This window comes from Microcaecilia unicolor, chromosome 6 (genome assembly GCF_901765095.1).
Source record: "Microcaecilia unicolor chromosome 6, aMicUni1.1, whole genome shotgun sequence".
NCBI classification, from domain to species: domain Eukaryota; kingdom Metazoa; phylum Chordata; class Amphibia; order Gymnophiona; family Siphonopidae; genus Microcaecilia; species Microcaecilia unicolor.
Window position 1 is genome coordinate 130426256 of NC_044036.1, and position 19923 is coordinate 130446178.

Genomic DNA, 19923 nt, shown 5'->3' on the forward strand with positions numbered 1-19923 from the left:
TCCTTCTCTCTAGCTGAATGAATGAATCCACAATACAGAAAGATCATGGGCGTAGCCAGACTTCGGCGGGAGGGGGGGGGCCAGAGTCCGAGGTGAAGGGGCACATTTTGGGCCCCCCACCGCCACCAACCCTCCTCCGCCATCGCCGTCGGGTATCTGTGCTGGCTGGGGTCCCCAACCCCCGCCAGCCGAAGTCCTCTTCAGACGATCTCTGGGCCGGCGCATTGCTGCAGCTGATGTGGAAGCCTAGGATTCTGTTTCTGTGTGAGTCGTCCTGATGTCCTGCACGTCAGGACGACTCACACAGAAACAGGATCCTAGGTCTTCACATCAGCTGCAGCACGTCCGGCCGGAGACCGGCTGAAGAGGACTTCGGCTGGCGGGGGTTGGGGACCCCCGCCAGCAGAGGTACCTAATGGCGGCAGCGGAAAGGGTGGCGGGGGGGGCGGCCCAAATCTGGGGGACCCATGGCCCCATGTAGCTACGCCCCTGCTACAGACACTACTCCAGAGGATGACTGCTGGTCTTGTTGACAACCACCAAATCTGAAGCAAAAATTAGTGAAAAGCAAACTCCCAACAGAGCTGAAGAAGAAAGAGGATGGAAGAGCTACTTGTAGAACAGCAAATGGCCAACTGTACACACCTTCACAGGTCCCTACAGTTAGTTTTTTAAATATTGAATGGTAATATTTCACCAACTCTTAGTGCCATACTAAGATGTTATCAACCTGCTCGCTCTGTGAGATAATCTCAGAAACAGCTACTTGATGTGCCTTCATTTCATTCAGGTTTGATTTGGAAGAATGTAGATCTATTTTTACATCAAAGGTCTGAAATTATGGATGCATTGACCATTGAACTTCGTTAATACAGAATGTGGATCAGTTTTAAAAGCTCTAAAAACTCATTTATTTCTTCAGGCTTTTGCTTCCTTTGATGTATGATATTATTTTAATACCATGTAAATTTAGTTTGCTGTAGGTTTTATTTTAAGCGTAATATATAATTTTTGTATAGTTGAGCAAAGAAATAATATTTTATTGTTTTGCCCTTTTATATTTTGTATGTGGCTTGTTCCCCGCTTAGACTTTTATAGATATAGCGGGTTATAAATAAAGTTTTTTTATTGTTTTTATTATGGGAAAAACATTCAGTGCTAAAGAAAATAATCAACTCATCCAAGCAGCACATCAGATACCACAAAGCAAATCAAGGTGATCCCTCTGTGGGTGAGTATTTTTCAAAACTTGGGCACAGCATCGATGGCTTTATGGTCACAGTACTAAGAGGTAAAGGATTGGGAACACAAGACCTTTGAACTTAAGATGAAGAAATATTTTGACACCCACCTGAGAGGATTTACCAAAGATCTGGGTTTCCTATCTCATTACAAACCATGAAATTAAAGTTCCTCGCCACCTTCTGATCACCCATCCACCTCTCCCTCCTCACCTTTCCCTCAAGATTGTTGTTGAAGTGATTTTTATGTTCCACTTATGTATATTTTGTTATCGTCATGTTGTGCTCATATTTATTTATTGGGATTAATCACCTTTGACCTAAAGACGAAGGTATCACCTTACTGTCCTTTTCATTTCTTTTATTTCTATTTGTCACCCAAATTCCTCAGGTCACTGGTTTTCTTGGACTATGGAGTAAAGCTCCTGAAGCCTCCCACTCTTGATTAATGCCTGGATATTACTTCACAAGGTCCAAACCCTGAAGACCTCTGAGGGCAATTTTAGAAACTATTCTTTTGTTTTCCAGCCACAAAATAAAGCCAGCATTTGAAGCAATATAGTGTTACTCTGAGCCTCTGGATAGACTTGCAAGCGGCCTGATTCCCTGTCACTGGAGGGTAAAGGTTACATGAGCTGAAGGGTGTGAACAGCATCCCTTAAACCTATCTGTGTTTGCCTGTGAATGGGAATCTTGGTTTAAAAACATTTTTCCCTACAACCTAAACTAGTATTTTTGTTTGTATTCTCTTTTAATGATTAATCCGTGCACGTCAGGGGTTTGCACAAGGTGTACCTTTAACTTCTGACTTGGCAGACCACGGCTCATGCAGCAGGATATTTCAGCACTGCCAAGAGAGTAAACAGGAATACCTGTAATTCACAAAAAAAAAAAAGAAAAACCAGCAGAGTTCAGTCAGCTTCAGGGCTTGTTTTAAAGGAAGTCAATTTGCCAAGGTGCAGCGTGGGCAGCACTAGGGCTGGGAGGGAGGGGGGGCACAGTCAAAGTGCAGTGAGCTGCCATTAACTGGGTCAGACCAGTTACTTCCAGACTTCACGCCTTCTCTGGGACTGGTGTAGCTGGGAAGAGTTTCTGTTCTGTTATTGATTTGTGATGACGCACTGGCCCCCTGCTTGGCACAGTCCGAGATGCGGTAGGTCAACATGCTAATGGAGATCTGCTGATGACAAATAACTAAGTTCAGAGGCCATAACTAACTATTTTCATTTGAGGAGAGCTAAAAGCTCCTTCTCCCAAAATGTACATATGCTTACAAAAAAAAAAAAAAAGCCATCTGATATATGCTTCTCCATAGATACATTTAGGAAGTGGATGGATGGAAGAGGAGATATATAGATATATATATAATATCCATCCTTCCTTCCTCATTCCATTAATGCATAGGAAAAAAAATCTGACAAATCCTACTTTACTCCCTGGCTCTCCATGAGCTCAAGGACACCGACAGCCACTTGGAAGATATGGGGTTAATTAGAAAACTGGGTAGAGCGAAGCAGGGAGATTAACAGGTTCAACCTCTACTTTTAGCTATGGGATAATACTAGTGATAGCATAGTACTTTAACCAGTAGTAATAGTAGTATTAGTAGTGTAAGGGAGGTGTCCCAGTCACAGGGTTGTCCATAACATAGTTGCCCCTACAGAACACTTAGATTTTCCCGGTCCTCTCCCCAATTTACTCTTAGCATGCACACACTTCTCCTAGAGAGCAGAAGATGTCCCTTCAAGACCCTTGCACAGAGGTCTCTCCAAATGTTAACTTGGGTATGGTGTGCTCCAATTCTCTTTACTGAGCTTAACTGCAAAGCAAGAAGTCACACACGACTTCTGGGAAGGAAATCTACACCACATTCTCCTGATCCACCACCAGTGACTTATATAAAGGCAGGTAGTACCATTGCAGCCATCTTAGGGAGGGGGGATGCTATAACCAGATGGTATATACCTCCTCTGTACTCTGAGTTGGTATGGTCCTGGGTGCAAGAATATTCATTTCTAGTGTGCAAGCATTGCCACAGTTTCCATAGATGGGTTGAGGAATTGGAGGATATCCAATGTTTCTGGCCTGTTATTTTCCTCTATCTCTAACTGATATGGGATGGCCTGAACTATCTCCTATATAAAATCAATGAAAGACAGCTTTTGTCTCTCATGTGGTGGGGAGGGGTCTGAATGGAGACCAGTGGACCTCTTCTCCTAGAAGCTTCCTGGCTCTTCATCAGTCTTCCAGGAGTGCTCTGACTCAGACTCACTTGAGAGTATTGGAAGTGAGGTCTCAAGTCCATGGATGTGGTCACAGCGGATGAGCAGTCTTCACATTAAGGGTACTTCAAGGATACCAGTTCTTCAGTGTTTTGGTGCCATGCTTTGATGGGAAGTGGTGTAGAGACATCTTAGGCTCTGCCTGATATTCTGTATTGTTCTTCCTTGGCACCAATGAAGATGAGGTTGAATCCTTCCTCTTCTTTTGAGTGGGAGCTGGATGTTGACCACTACTAGTGGGATCTACCAATACTCAGTCAATGCATTCCCAGCATCCGATACAGCTTCTGAACTCATGGAGACCGAGATTTCTGATGCCAGTGTTGATGAACTGGTTTTATCACTGAAAAGCTTTTCTCGAACATGAATCCCTCTCTTTGACATCTATAAACAAAGAATGCAATGAGAGGGACTGCATTGCAGGCATCATGAGTGGGTATCTGTAATGGATATGGTCTGTTGCACTGAGAATACTTCTTGCAGCCACTGGGGATCTTCTTTTGTAACATGTACCTCAAAATAGCTGCAGAGACCTCAAGTGACTCAATTGTGGCAAACATACCCCAGCCGGGTGCTCAGGGGCAAAAACTGGCCTACAGTGAGCTCACTCAAAGAAAGAAAGAAAACTTACAAGCCAGAAAAAAAAAAACTAACTAAAGAACTCTCAGGTAGATACAAAAGATGATGTGACAGTGGCATGACAGGATTTACAGACTTTTGAGCTAAAATAGAAATTTAAGGCACTGAGATGATTGTGACATAAAGAGGAAAAGATTAGACTGAGAAAATCCTGCGTGACAATGGCAGGCGGGAACTGGCATGCATGTACACTGAGACACTTCAAACGCTTCTAGAAAAGTTGCCAGGGTACTGTTTCCTGTGCTCCGCTCCACTGGTGATGTCCCCCATGCATGAGGATTCACAGTTCTGTTTGTCCTGGGAGAATGCAGGTATTTCACTTCCAGATACTGGTGGATTTGGTTTGCTGTGAGCCAGGTGCCCAGCTAGTACACCCCAAACTAATCCCTGAGGATGAAGGGGAGAAGTCCCTCATGCCAAATCTAGATAGTCTCGATGGTGGCTGGTACTGGGGCAAGTGGTGCTGGCATAGCAGGACCCTTCACCTCATTTTCCATGGCAGAAACCCATAGCTTCACTCTATCCATGCAAACATGTAATCAGGCCTCCTGATACACCTCCCAAAGCAGGCTGTGCCTTCACCCTTAATTTGCAGGTACTGTGAGCCTCATTGATAGGATTGGAGTTCTCTTTTTTTCTGCAACCCATTCCCTTCGTACTAAAGGGAGGGGGTTGATTTGCTGGCACTTCGCTTCTCTGATTCCTAGTGGGTTCTGTTGCACACTAGTCCTGCCATTGCATAGGCTATGGGGTTGCCTTCTGCTGTTTGTCTCTGGGTGTCCAGGATAGTCAATTCTATTCCTGGTGTGGGGGAAAAGGTGAGCATCACTTGGCTCATTAAGCATAGCCATAGAAGCAGGTTGCATGCTCAACCTTCTCCCCATCACAGTCCACTTTGGGAGTTACAGCCCGAAGGGGTGTGGGAGTTAGTGCATTAAATTCCATGGGGCCCCCATCAACTTCAAGCATTAAAGTACTGTTGGGAGTGTGGGGTGAAGTTTGAAGAGGAGACATGTCTCCTGCAGACTTCCCATCCATGGCATTCCTCACATTGGAGTATTACAAGCATCCAGCATTGATATTCATAAGTTACTTGCACTATAGCATCCTCCATAGCCAGTCCCTCCCTACCTCACATACATTAAGGGATATGGGCCTCCCTGGGCAAATACATAGTGGTCAAACTGTTACTCAGAGTCTCAGTGTGCTGCAGTGGTGAATTCACAGATTGCTGCTCCAATGCATGATCTTGGACTGAGGAATATGTCTTCCCACATTGGTGTACTACTCTGATAGGTTTCTCCTGGTCCCCTACTGAACAGCAGCAGTGACTATAGTCATAGCCTGTTTTGGAGTTCAGTAGGCTAAGGGGCTCTCCTCTCTCTTTAGATGCTTTGAGGCTCTCTGAGTGGCATAGCTGTAGGCCTAGAGCCTGGTTGCTGTCTCCTCTCTCAGCATAAAGTTCAGCAATCTACATGTGCAGGCGCAGGTAGCTTGTGCTCTTCTGTTGACATGTCCCATACGTCTCTTCAGCTGAGCATCTCTGCTGGATCTTGGGTGTCATCTGATTTGCTCCTTAGCTGTGAGGTCATCTTTGATACTTGACACATGTCCAGTACTCCCTTCTTCTTGGCAGTTTTATGTGCTTTGCTCTCCATCTTCTCCCACTGGCAGGAATGGCAGCCATCTTTGGTGGCACTACAGTCTTTTGGGGGGTCAGGTTGGGGTACAAAAAAAGCTAAAAAAATGTTTAAAACACAGAAAAAAGAACTCCATTATGACAGGAAAGATAACAACCAAACCAAGAGCACTCAGTACTTACAATTAAATAACAACAGTTGATCCCTAGTCAAGAGAAAAAATCACTAGTGAGATGTTCCAAATGCAAAACATAAAAATAAGTTTTAAGCAGAGATTTCAATTTCTTAAATAACAGTTCAGAGCAGATTACTGTATTTGCTCATACCGGACTTGGTGAACGCCTTTACGGTACTATGTAAGTCACATTGAGCCTGCAAATAGGTGGGAAAATGTGGGATACAAATGTAACAAATAAAAATAAATAAATAAAAGGGGATAGATCATTCCAGAGCTTTGGGCCAAGAAAATAGAAAGCAGTATGCCTTGTAGATTCAAGATGGGCCAATTTGGGTGTAGGAAGAACTAAATGATGGGAATCAAGGGAATGTAAACATCTACAGGGAGTATAAAGAATAATCAAAGAAGAAAAAAAGAAGGAAGACCACTGTGGTGAGTTTTGTGAACCAAACAAAGAATCTTTAAAAAAAGACCTATAAGCAAAAGGCAACCAGTGAAAAAAAAACAAAAACAAAGGAGTGACAAAATTGAAACACTTAGCTCTACAGAAAAAAAAACAAGTAGCAGAGTAATGAAGCGTCCTGAGTCTTTTTAATTGAGAATAGCCTCCACCATTCTTACATGTAATTATTCTTCTGCTAGGAATGAGTGATAATAGTTCCCATCATAAGCAGCAATAAACCCCCTCCCCCACCAGTAATAGTGTGGGTGCATGAGTCAGAAAACAGAAACGGAAGGCTGTTCAGGGAGGGGGTGAAAAGCGGAATGTTGCCTAGCAATATGTGTGGGATCCTGGAATGCTGACATCATGCAGGAGAGGATGGGATTCACACCCACATGGAAATTAGTGAGAGCCTAAAACAGCCTGATAGTCATGGAAGTGACAGGATGGCCAGAGGACCCTGTGCCTCACCTTCTAACAGCCATGGGTTCTTCCTTGAGCTAAAAGCAATGTCCTGAATTTTCTCACTACCATTTAGTACTTAAGGGTCAACATTCAGCCACCACAGTCAGTGTTTTTTTTTTTAATGCCAACCGTGGAGCTTAAAAATATCTGGATAGTCCGTAGTACTGAATATCAGGACACAGCGGGGACCACAGGTGTTATCTGGATCACTTAGGACAGACTTTTGCAGACTGAATATCACCACTGTGTGGATAATTCCTGGGACCACCATGCTCCGGATAATGGTTTAGCATTTCTATCATAGAAACATAGAATCATGATGGCAGATAAAAGCCAAATGGCCCATCCAGTCTGCCCATCCTCTGTATCCCCTAACTCTTCCTTTTCCTAAGGGATCTCACATGCTTATCCCACGCTTTCTTCAACTGACACAGTCCTCAACGCTTCCACCACCCTTTCCCTGAAATAATATTTTCTTAGATATCAAACCATATTACGACGATTACTGCTGCTCAGGCAGGCCCCTGTCCAGACATTAGACAGGCTTTCTCTATGTTTAAATACTACATCCAGTGTTACTCCTTCCTGCACCATTTGCTTGAGTAAAAACTCCATAAAACGCATCCAAGAACTCTCTGCTTATTTCACATTCAATACATGGAATACTTCACACCAGGTAAGTTGAAATTACCTAGGAACAGTGCCTCTCTTTTCATTCCCAACTTTTACAACATAAGAACATAAGCGTCATCATACTGGGACAGACCCAAGATCCATCAACCCAGTATCCTGTTTCCAGCAATGGCCAATCCAGGTCACAAGTACCTGGCAAGATCCCAGAACAGTAAAATAGATTTTATGCTGCTTATCCTAATTGTGTGCTTCATTTGTTTTTGTTAGACCCCTGATGCAGGTGTAGATAACGCCAAAACACAGCTGAGTGAAGAAATATTTTCTCTAGTTTGTTTTAAATTTACTACTTGGTAGCTTCATTGCGTGCACCCTAGTCCTAGTATTTTTGGAAAGAGTAAACAAGGGATTCACATCTACCTATTCCACTGAAATCACAATTTTATAAACATCAATTATATCTCCACTGAGCCTTCTCTTCTCCAAGCTGAAGAGCCCTAGCCGCTTTAGCCTTTCCTCATAGGGAAGTCATCCCATCCCCTTTATCATTTTTGTTGCCTTTCTTTGTACATCTTCTAATTCCTCTATGTTTTTATGAGATGCGGTGACCAGAATTGCACACAGTATTCGAGGTGAAGTTGCACCACGGAGCAATACAAATGCATTATAACATTCTCATTTATGTTTTCCTTTCCTTTCCTAATAATTCCTAACATTTGATTTGTTTTCTTAGCCTCCGCTGCACACTGAGCAGAGGGTTTCAATGTATCATCAACAGTGACACCTAGATCCTTTTCCTGGGCAATGACTCCTAATGGGAAACCTTGCATCACATAGCTATAAATTGGGTTCCTCTTTCCCACATGCATCAGTTTGCACTTGCTCACATTAAATGTCATCTGCCATTTGAATGCCCAGTTTCCCAATCTCGTAAGGTCCTCTTGCAATTTTTCACAATCCTCTGGTGATTTAATGATTTTGAATAACTTTGTGTCATCTAGATCATTTATAAATATGTTAAAAAGTAGCGGTCCCAGCACAGACCTCTGGGGAACCCCACTATCTACCTTTTTCCATTGAGAATACTGACCATTTAACCCTACTATCTGTTTTCTATCTTTGAACCAGTTTTTAATCCACAATAGAATACCATGACTCTCTAATTTCCTCTGGAATCTTCATGAGATACTTTGTCAAATGCCTTTTGAAAATCCAGATACACAATATTGACCAGCTCACCTTTGTCAACATGTTTATTCACCCCTTCAAAGAAATGTAGTAGATTGGTGAGGCAAGATTTCCCTTGATTAAATCCACATTGGCTTTGTCTCATTAATCTATGCTTATGTATATGCTGTGTAATTTTATGTGTGTGTGTGTATCTATTTATTTATTTTGGCATTTATATCTCACATTTTCCAATTCATATTGTTTCAATGTGGGCTTACAAACCAAATAGAATAGTTACATTTAATGGGATGATCTGTGTTGGTGATAGGAAAGAGAGATGGAGTACAGATTAGAGACAAGAATCAAGCTAACAAGGATTTATCTGAGTAACAGGTCTGTTTTGGAGTTCCCCTGAGTCTTCATAGAAGAACATTTGAAGAAGAACGTTTTGAGATGTTTTTGGAAGTTCAAGTAGTTGTTTATAATTTTTTTTTATAATTGTCTTTACCATTTTGCGCAGCACCAACGTCAGGCTCATTGATCTACATTTCCCAGATCACCTCTGGAACCCTTTTAAAAATTGGCAATACATTGGCCACCCTCCAACCTTCCAGTACCATGCTTCGTTTTAAAGATAAATTACATATTATTAACAATAGCTCTGCAAGCTCATTTTTCAATTTTATCAGTACTCTGAGATGTATGCCATCCGGTCCTGAAGATTTGCTACTCTTCAGTTTGTTAAATTGCCCCATTACATCTTTCAGGTTTACAGAGTTTTGTTTGTTTCTCTGACTCATCAGCGTTGAATACCATTTCTGGCACTGATATCTCTTCCACATCTTCCTCAGTGAAAACCAAAGCAAAGAATTAATTTAATCTCTCCACTTTGGCTTTGTCTTCCCTGAATGCCCCTTTTACTCCTCAGTCATCTAGCTGTCCAACTGATTCTTTTACTAGCTTCTTGCTTCATATATATATATATATATATATATATATATATATACACACACACACACCTAAAAAAGTTTTTACAATATGTTTTTGCCTCCAATGCAATCTTCTTTTCAAAGTCTGTCTTTGCCTTCCTTATCAGCATTTTGCATTTGACTTGCCATTCATTGTGCTGTTTTCTATTATCTTCAGTTGGCTCCTTCTTCCATTTTGGATGTGGTATCATTTGATCTCTGTATCACTCCTTTGTCTGTACACAACCCCCAGGTGGTCTTAAAGGCAATGTTCCTTTAAAAGAGAGTTCACAGTGCTTCTCCTTTCCCCACACTCCCTACATATCATTCTTGATATAAAGTGCTTCTTCTCCCTCTTTTCCACCATCTCAGTCCTTTCTATTGCTGTTAATGTAAGTAAGGTAAAAAGTCTAGGAAGGAAACAGTATTCCTTGGGTGAAATCAATGAGAATTGAACAAAAGCGGAGCACGTGAGAAACACAAAATGCGATGAACCATGGATACAACTTGAAGGCTCACAAATGGATGGCAACATTTTGAAAGCGATATATCAGAAAGACACACAAGCAGTCTGACCACTGGATTTAAAATCGTAGGGCCAAAGCCTTTAAATACTTAGAGTTTCAGAATTAAAATACTCCAATGAGCAGGGTAAGAAAATCCAGAACTGTGCCCGAGTAGTCATACCTCTAGACTACGTATCTGCCAAAAACAAGTTAATCTACACACTTTATACTAAATCAGATACTAACATACAAATGCAGTGAAAACCGAAATTACAGGCTTGTCTGCTGCTAGATTAACTCAAAGCATAAGAATCTGAACTTTTATGAACACCAGCCACAAACAAAACCATTCTCAAACCCCGCAGGAAATACCAAAAAATGATATTCCTTACGATCTGGTGTATGCGCTGTCGTACAGCCTCACACGGTTCCAACAAGAAAGACCTGACTTGGAGAAAAGTGGTGTTTAAAGGTGAAAAAAGTGGCAACATTCAAAAAAAAAAAACAACCCACGCGTGCTCATAAATAATTAATGAATAATGGACTTTTAAGCTGGACTGTGATGGAAGATGCACAGACTCGTTTAGATGGATGTAAATGGAATGATTTTGAATATATATCTGAGAAAATCAGGGTGATGCGCGTGAATATGGCCAAAGAACAAAAAACCGTGATGCTGCCAAAGACTACATGAAAGGACTTGTGAAAGTGAAAATAGTGTACACAAACAGGTGTAACAATGTACTGGTTTTAAAAATAGAAAAATATATTCGAAATATCAGTGACAAACTACATACATTAGACAAAATCCCACCAATGTCCGATAGATTGAAATGCCAGAACGCGTGTGAGCAAATGTACCCCATGAACTCTTATGCCAACTCGGCCCATAAGGAGCTGAACGCCTTATGAAAGAAAGACTACCGAGAAATAAACAAGGCGAGCGACAAAAAGGACCCCAATCAATCTTACTTGCTGCATTGCGTGTTAATTAACCAGTGTATCCAGTTACAGTGTTGAATAGAAAGAAGTTGTCCAGTAAAAAGTGACACGTGTTCTCCACAAGAAATACATGAGAAATGGTAAAAAAGCACAGATATCGTTTGGTCACTGTACAGCTTCTATTCAGCATTGTAATTGGATACACTTATTAATTAACATGGGTTATTTTTTGTTGCTCACTTTAAGTTTATTTATCAGTAGTCTTTCTTTCATAAGGTTTATGGTCTTTGTGCCATTTTCTATGTTTCTATGTACAGAGGAAGGTATAGTAGAGATTAGTAGTTGGTGCGGATGGACAGACTGGGCAGGCCATATGGTCTGTCCATCTGTGTCATTTTCTCTGTTTCTCTACACAGAGGATCTCTGAGGGAAAGGGTAGTACAGCTTAGTGGTTGGTATAGATGGACAGACAGGGTAGGCCATATGGTCTTTATCTGTATTTTATGTTATTCCTTGCACCGTGTGATGATGTGAGATAGAAAGACCAGAAATGCTTGACAATTTTGTTTATTCTATCTTGCACAAATGAAGTTTCTGTGTGAGAGTTGCAGTGTAATTGTTATTTTCATGGTTTTACATTTGCTATTTCAGTCAGAGAAGATGCCTGATCCACATCCAGCTGCTCTCTTCCTTTGCTCATGTCCTCCTGTCTCTAAAATGAGGAGGACTCTTTGGGGGAAATGCAGAATATATGAAATGACACAAGGGAGGCCATATGGCAGATATAAGAGACACACGGGAACACCTTCACTGCAGTCACGTCCGCTCTCCTTCACAGGAAAAAGCTTTGTTCCTAAAACTCATTCCTAGAATGTCAGATTCAGTCAGAATGTTTTCTCTATATAACCCCCTCCTCCTCCTGTAACCCCATGACAAGGACGGACTGTCAAATAATCTGTCAAAGATCAGTCTTTACCCTCTACTGAGGAGGCGGATACGTTCCACCAGACCTGATAAAAGCACTATGTCAATTGTACATTGCAGTGTGAACATACAGTGATGCAGGGGTGCAGCACATCCCAGCCAGAAGAGCTTTCATGGGATGGAGGTGCTGCTAAGATTGGATTGGATAGTACCATTCAGGGAACACAGAGACTTCCTGCTTCTCACTTCCTCAATAAACTCAATAAACTCCCTGAGCCCATACGCCAGGCCCCCTCCCTGCCCATCTTCATATCCTAACTCAAAGCCCACCTCTTCAATGTCGCCTTCGGCACCTAACCACTATACCTCTATTCAAGAATTCTAGTCTGCCCCAACTTGACATTTCGTCTTTTAGATTGTAAGCTCCTTTGAGCAGGGACTGTCCTTTTTTGTTAAACTGCGTAACCCTAGTAGCGCTCTAGAAATGTTAAGTAGTAGTAGTACTACAGAGCATATATGAACCTTCACCAGGTCATAGAGACTGTCTCCCTTTAGTGAATTTATTTATTTGTTGCATTTGTACCTCACATTTTCCCACCTATTTGCAGGCTCAATGTGGCTTACATAGTACCGTCAAGGTGTTTGCCCAGTCAGTTGATAACAGATACAAGGTTGTATAGTGATCGAATGAGTTATAAGTGGAGGGTCACAAGGGGTGAAGATTGCGTGTTGTCCAGTACGACTATAGTCATGCTGTTTTGCTGGGTGAAGAGGTTTACGTGGGGTCGTTGGGGTAGGCCGTTTTGAAGAGGTTGGTTTTTAGTGATTTCCTGAAGTTCAGGTGGTCGTGCTTTGTTTTCACAGCTTTTGGGAGGCCATTCCATAGTTTTGCGCTTATGTAGGAAAAGCCGGATGCGTAAGTTGTTTTGTATTTCAGTCCTTTGCAATTCGGGTAGTGTAGGTTTAGGTAGGTTTAGTGTTTGGTGTAGGTTTAGGTAGAGAATGACTGTCTCTTCCATTACTGACTGTGTATGTTATGCTTACAGGGAACACTTCTCAGAAGGATTTTCCATCAGGAAATATTCCGATCTGACGAAGAAGGGCAACCTTCGAAAGCTAATCAAGAAATGTATTAAGTTATGTCCAATAAAAAAGGTATCATCTTATTTTCTTTTCCATGTTTTATTTTGTTTGATTTCTATTGATAACCTTAAGAGTGGACTAACACGGCTACCACACTCCTCTACCATCAGGAAACGAATGTCTACCAGCAGAAAATTATCCCATGCAGTGCAGGGAAAGTACATGTTATCCTCAGTGCTGCCTTTGGGGAAAGAGGCTGCAACAGGGACCATCTTGGCAGAGTACATGGTAGCTCCCCAGTGTTGTCCAAGCTACTTTCTAAAAATAATGTATTACAGTTACTAGCTACTTGTTGAATAAAAGTTATGTTAAGTTACCATGACCACGTAAAGTAATGAGACATTATGGTGTCATTTTCAACAGAGAAAAACACCTTCAGGCACAGGCAGCTCCTTGTGACTCTGGGCAAGTCACTTAACCCTCCATTGCCCCATGTAAGCCGCATTGAGCCTGCCATGAGTGGGAAAGCGCGGGGTACAAATGTAACAAAAAAAAAAAAAAAAAAGAGAAAAACACCTAAAAAATGGCATAAAGTGAAATTTGGAACATTTTCAAAACTCATATATGAGGTGTTTTTCTCTGCAGTGCATCCAAATCGCAAGAGGACATGTTGGGGGCATGATTTGGGCGTTCAAACTTGGACCTTTTTTGCCATAATTGAATAAAACAAAAATGACCAGGGCTAAAAGTTAGATGTTTTGGTCTAGCCCTGTTTGTATCACAACTCGGTGACCAAACTTTGTACTAAATGACCAATGGAGGGATTAAGGCATGACCCACCCTTATGCCCCTAGTGGTCACTGACCCCCTCCCACCACCCATAGATGTGACAAGAAACAGAACATACCAGCCTCTATGACAGCCTCAGATGTTATAACCAGTACTAAGCAGGTCCCTGGAGTAACCTAATGGTCGTTGCAATGCACTGTGGAGAAGGGACCCAGGACCATAACTTACTCTAACTGGTATAGTTGTGGTGAAAAGTGTGATCCCTCCAAAGCTCACCATAAACCTACTGTACCTACATATAGGTGGCACCTGCAGACATTAGGGCTATTGTAGTGGTGTACAGTTAGGTTCAGTAGGTTTTTGATGGGTTTTGGAGAGCTCACCATACAATATAAGGGGGGTAATGGTGAGATATGTACCTGGGTCATTTAGATGAAGTCCACTGTACTGCCCCCTAGGGACACCTGTGTGGCCAGTCTACTAAGAATGCTGGCTCTTCCTACATCCCAATGGCATGTTTTTGTGCATTTTTCTCTTGGGTGTTTTTCCCCCCCCAAAATAGCCCTAGAAGATAGACACACTGATCACAATAATGTTTAACAAATGGCCATTCTTGAAACAAAAACTTAAACTTTTTTCTGGTTTGCATATGGCTATGTATGCTACTGGATTTTTGGACGTTTTTCGTAAAATGTCCAAAATCGGATTTAGACCTCATATAGAAAATGCCCCTCCCATTACTCGTTAGTGGAAAAAGTAATGGTTAGAGCAGGAGTTCTTAACCCAATCCTCGGGACACACCTAGAGGGGCATTTTCGAAAGAAACATCTAAGTCGGAATTTGGATGTTTTACAAAGATGTCCAAATTCAGAGGCGGGGAGAAGGTCATTTTCGAAAAAAGATGGATGTGCATCTTTCATTTCAAAAATAGCAAGGACGTCCTTGGATTTGGACATCTTTGACGTTCGGTGATTTTCAAAAGCAAAGACGTCCAAGTCAAAAATGTCCAAATGCAAGCCATTTGGACATGGGAGGAGCCAGCATTTGTAGTGCACTGGTCCCCCTGACATGCCAGGACAACAATCGGACACACTAGGGGACACTGCAGTAGACTTCATAAAATGCTCCAAGGTACATAGCTCCCTTACCTTGTGTGCTAAGCCCCCTCAACCCTCCCCCAAAACCCACTACTCCCAACTGAACATCAGTACCATAGCCCTTACGGATGAAGGGGGGCACCTAGATGTGGGTACAGAGGGTTTCTGGTGGGTTTTGGAGGGCTCACTGTTTCCTCAACAAATGTAACAGGTAGGGGGGATGGGCCTGGGCCCACCGCTCTGAAGTGAACTGCACCCACTAAAACTGCTCCAGGGACCTGCATGCGCTGTCATAGACCTGAGTATGACATCTGAGGCTGGCAAGTCATATTTTTAATAATGTTTTTTTGAGAGTGGAAGGGGGTTAGTGACCACTGGGGGAGTAACGGGAGGCCATCCCCAATTCCCTCTAGTGGTCATCTGGCCATTTCGGGCACCTTTTTGTGCCTTATTCATAAAAAAAACATGTCCTGGTGAAAACGTCCAAGTTTTACTTTAGGACGTCTATGCTTTTTTTCGATTATGGCTTAAAGACGTCCAAGTGTTAGGCACGCCCAAGTTCCACCTTCACCACGCCTCCGGCATGCCCCCTTGAAATTTGGACATCCTTGCGACGGACTGCAGTTGGAGACGTCCAAAATTGGGTTTCGATTATACCGATTTGGATGTCTCTCTGGGAGATGGACGTCCATGTTCCGATTTATGTCGAAAGATGGATGTCCATCTCTTTTGAAAATGAGCCTGATAGTGTATCTGGATTTTCAGAAAGGTTTTGACAAACTTCCTCATGAGAAACTCCTGAGAAAATTAAAAAGTCATGAGATAGGAGGCAATGTCCTTTTGTGGATTAGGAATTGGTTATTGGACAGAAAACAGCAAACAGGATGCTAGGAATTATTAGGAAAGGGATGTAAAATAAAACCAAGAACATTATATTGCCTCTGTATTGTATGGTGTGATCTCACCTTGAGTATAGCTTTCAGTTCTGGTCGCCATATTCTAAAAAAGATATAGCGGAATTAGAAAAGGTTCAAAGAAGAACAACCAAAATGAAAAAGGTGATGGAACTCCTCCTGTATGAGGAATGGCTAAAGAGGTTAGGGCTCTTCAGCTTGGAAGAGAGACAGCTGAGGGGGTATATGATTGAGGTCTATAAAATTCATAGTGGTGTAGAATGGGTAGAAGTGAATTGATTTTTCACTCTTTCAAAAAGTATAAAGACCAGGGGACACACAATAAAGTTACATGGAAATACTTTTAAAACAAATGGAAGGAAATATTTTTTTTTCACTCAAAGAATGGTTAAGCTCTGGAACTCATTGCCGGAGGATGTAGTAACAATCATTAGCGTATCTGGGTTTAAAAAAGATTTGGACAAGTTCCTGGAGGAAAAGTCCACAGTTTGCTGTTGAGATGGACATGGGGAAGCCACTGCTTGCCCTGGGATTGGTAGCATGGAATGTTGCTACTCTTTGGGATTCCGCTTGGAATGTTGCTACTTGTGACCTGGATTGGCTACTGTTGGAAACAGGATACTGGGCGAAATGGACCACTGGTCTGACCCAGTATGGGTATTCTTTTCAAATAACTATTCTTATGCTCTTTCCTCCAAGAAAACCTGACATAAAATTACCCCCTTTATGAATTACCTCGGCAACGCAAATATAAACGGTGAAGTCTGTAAAGTTTCCTGCATTCTAGGGAGTTAGGGAGCTGCTTGTATGTGCTGGGAAGATGGCTTCCTTCCTTCTGTCTTGTAGCTTTTGCAAAGGAGACTGATGAATTTTGGGTTTGATGTAGGCAGCTGTGTAGGTGTTAGCTTTTAGTCATAACAAGATTTTGTGGTGTCTTTGCTGAGTTCTGAATGTACGTGTGTGCAGAGCTGTGTATTTGGCAGTAGCAGCAGGAATGTGGAGTTTGCAGTGCAGGTGTTTCCCTTGTGTACTGTTTGTCCACATTATCTTCTTTCACTTTCATCTCATTTCTGGTCTTCTCATTTCCTTGACTAATATTTAGCAGTTAGAGCCATCAGTGTACACAGTGCTACACAAGAGAAATCACAGACAGCAGGACCCACTGAGTACAGAAAGGAAACTTTCCAAAGGCATTTACTTAAGAGCACTGGTCTATCAGAACACTGGGCTCTCTTTCTGATTAATAGGTGATCATTAAAAAGGGATGTTCCCGGGGGTACAGTTACAATGGGAGAGTAAAATACATGTGTAGAAGAGAATGTTAAAATCTGCATAAATTCCCCCCCCCCCCTCCATTTCCTCTCCCTGAATATAATGGAGGGGTAAGGTTGTGGATAATTTGGTCACTAGATACCCCTCTTCACCCATTTACACTCCTAATGACCTCAGGCAAGTCACTTAACCTCCGCTTCTGGAAGTGCAACTTAGGGAGTCCTGTCAGCTGTACCTGACTGAATAGCTCAGATTTGGAAAAGTCAAGCCATTCAAAAGAAAAAAATATACAAATCCCAGTGACTTTCAAAAAGAAAATTGATGAGGGTCCTAGGTCCATAGTCATTAAAGCAGGCAGAATTTGAATGAAAAATGATAGATCTGCAGCCTCCACTCCTTTGTAAAACTTATAGAGGGCAAAGTCTCCCAACAACTTGCACAATATTTTGCATCATTCACAATCAGGATTTAGGAAAAGTTTTGGTACAGGGACAGTCTCAGATGTTAGGATTAGGGACCTAGGTACTAGTAATTCAGTTTGACCTGGCATCAGCATCTGATGTTGTAGATCATCTAGAAGAACCAGGAATTTCAGGAATGGTATTGACAGGGCTTTTTTTGAGGGGGTACTGAGTACCGGCACCTTTTTCATTGCCTGGTAAAATTGACCCATGGACCCCAAGTTTTAATGATAGAGGTCAGGCTTTACACACCAGTTCTGTCTTGTAATAGATTCTGTGACTGGTTGCAGGGGGCCTGGTTATTATGGGGTGGGTACCTCAGTGATCACCCCACTCCTGAAGGGTGGCCTAGCATTTGAGTACCGGCACCTTTTTTGCTAGAAAAAACACACTGGGTATTGAAGAGTTTTTAACCACCAGGTCTTATAAAGAGAAAATGAAGGGTTTATGTTCTGATTCTTGAACGCCAATATGCGGAGTTCCACAAGGCTCTCCATTATCCCCTTTACTATTCAACGTACTATCATCTTTAGATCAAAAGTTAGTTGAGTTAGGAGTAAATATTTATATCTACTCTGATGATACTACAGAAGATCTATGTTTAAAGGTAGTGGACTATATAGAGACTGTGGGGAAAATTGGATTACATTACACCTATTAAATTAAATATGATAAAACAAAATTTCTGCTGATACATCCTTCGCAACCAAAGGCATTGTATAAAAATGTAATCATCAATAAGTCTTTTTTTTTTAAATTAAAACCTTGATGAAGATTTTAGGTACAGTATAGTGTTAGATTCCACCTTATGATTTGAAAATTAGATTGCTACCTTATAAAAAAATTAAAAAAGATTTTCTTAGGTATGAGATGCCTTAGAAGAGTATGGAATTGTTTGGAAATTGATCCGTTTAAAGTGGCTGTACAGGCTTTGATTATTGTAAAACATTGTATGAAGGATGTGCAGATCTATTACTGAACAGGCTACAGACCTTGCAGAATTAATTGATTTGATTACTTTATTTTTGTCTATTAGATTGTAAGCTCTTTGAGCAGGGACTGTCTTTCTTCTATGTTTGTGCAGTGCTGCGTATGCCTTGTAGCGCTATAAAAATGCTAAATAGTAGTAGTAGTAGACCTTGCAGAATACAGCACTGAGACTGCTTTATTCAGCTAGAGAGTATTGATAGAGTAACAACTTGATATATTAGAACTCATTGGCTACCAATCCAGGCACGCATAAATTTTTAGTTTGTACAATGGTGTTTAAGATTCATGCTGGTCGGGTTCCACAGTACATGATAAAGCTTCTGTCCTTTCCCTTATCTCAAAGTATGTTGCAGTCAAGGAATCGGTTGCTGCTGTTTTTCTCAGTTGGGAAAAGAGATATAAACAGATTTATATCTGCTTTTTCGTATCAAGCCACAAAAATGTCTTTCTGAGAATATTAGAACATTTATGTATGTATGAATGTATCCCACTGTTATCCAAAAACAAGTTTCGGTTCAAAGTGACTTACAAATTACATTCTGGTTAACAGTTACAGTATTGGATTAGTTTTACAGTTAAGCTGAGGCTTATGGTGCTGGTTTACACATTACAGTTTACATTTTTGTTAGGGGGCTTATAATGAAGGCATAACCGTATTATTTATCTGCAAATTTAGAAAAAGCCTAAAACCTGGCTATTTCAGAAATTTGTATTGGAAACATGATTGAATATTGTTGATCTATTCTATTCTGTATTTTCCCTGGGTCTTTGTAGTCTGTTAACTGCATTAAACTAAGCTAGGTAGGTGCGGGATCTAAGCATTGTATTAGTATTAGTACCTGGTGAGTACTAAAAATCTCCCCCCTCCCCCCCCCCCCAAACTCTGAAAGTAGTGAAGCAAGAACAGAGGAATGGAGCATGCACAAACCCTCACAGGTCTATAAGCAGAGCAGGAGGGAGGGCACCTTCATAATGAGAAATAGTGTGTGTTTGTGTCTATGGTATTGCTTTGCCCTAGATTGTGACATCTTTCATAAGCTATTGAAGACACATTTTTGCTGCAAGCATGGAGCTAATGTGTTTAACTTTATTTTGACACAAGATGTTTTATTTAAAAATGCTGAGATTACTTTTGTATGAGTTATCATGGGCTAATATGTTATATCTTTGTTTTGATTTGAATTTTACTTTGTTTTTATTTTGATTATATGATATTGTAATCTGCTTAGTTGTAGCTGGAATATAAATTTTAAAATAAATAAATAAATAAGTTTGTGAGTGTGTTGCTTT